The following is a 1,104-nucleotide window of genomic DNA, read 5'->3' as shown; positions in this document are numbered from 1 at the left end:
CAATAGACTAATGCAAGTAATGAAACAGATTATTCATATGGATCAGTCTGGATTTATAAATGGAAGATATATGAAGAACAATGTTAGACAAATTGTGAACTTGTTGGAGTATTTGGACAAAAATAATCAAATCCCGGCGGCCCTTATCTTTTTGGATGCTGAAAAGGCTTTTGACAAATTGGATTGGCAATTTCTGCAGTGGTTGGTTGACAGAATGAATTTTGGGGATAGATTTTCTTCAGCATTAAAGGCCATTTATCAACTACAGTCTGCCCAAGTGATTGTTAACGGGGATTTGACAGATTCAATTAAAATTGAAAAAGGTACAAGGCAAGGCTGTCCATTATCCCCGTTATTATTCATCTTAACTTTGGAGATTTTATTAATCAAGATTCGAGAGTCTTCATTTATAAAAGGAATAACTTTGGGCAACAATGCTTACAAACTTAGAGCATTTGCTGATGATTTGGTTTTCACTTTGTCGGAACCAACTGACTCGGCAAGAAATTTGATACAGACATTGATACACTATGGGAATGTGTCTGGATTTAAAGTAAATAATAATAAGACTAAAATATTAGTTAAAAATATGCTTAAGAAAGATATAGAAATTTTAAGTAATGTAACTGGTTTTGAAATAGTAAAAAAGTGAAATATTTGGGCGTTGATATTACTGCTTCTAATGCTAAATTATATACAAATAATTATGATAAGTTATGGAAAAAAGTTCAAAAGGATTTGATGGAATGGAAGAAATTACAATTGGGAAGAATTGCAGCAATAAAAATGAATGTTCTCCCCAAGTTTCTTTTTTTGTTTCAGATGATACCTATTTTAAAAAAGGATTCAAATTTGGAAGAATGGCAAAGAGGCATTAATAGGTTCATTTGGCAGGGGAAAAAACATAGGGTAAAATTTAAAATTTTGCAAGATGTACGGGAAAGAGGGGGACTTAAAGCCCCTAATTTAAAATTATATTATGAAGCAGTGGTATTAACTTGGATTAGTGATTGGATTAATTTAACTAATAGAGATATCTTGATACTTGAGGGTTGGGATTTATATTATGGATGGCATGCTTATTTATTTTTTGATAAGAAAATT

Source organism: Protobothrops mucrosquamatus, unplaced genomic scaffold (assembly GCF_001527695.2).
Source record: "Protobothrops mucrosquamatus isolate PMUCROS unplaced genomic scaffold, P.Mucros_1.0 scaffold2260, whole genome shotgun sequence".
Lineage (NCBI taxonomy): Eukaryota > Metazoa > Chordata > Lepidosauria > Squamata > Viperidae > Protobothrops > Protobothrops mucrosquamatus.
The sequence above is the reverse complement of the archived record's forward strand: the minus strand, read 5'-3'. Positions refer to the sequence as shown.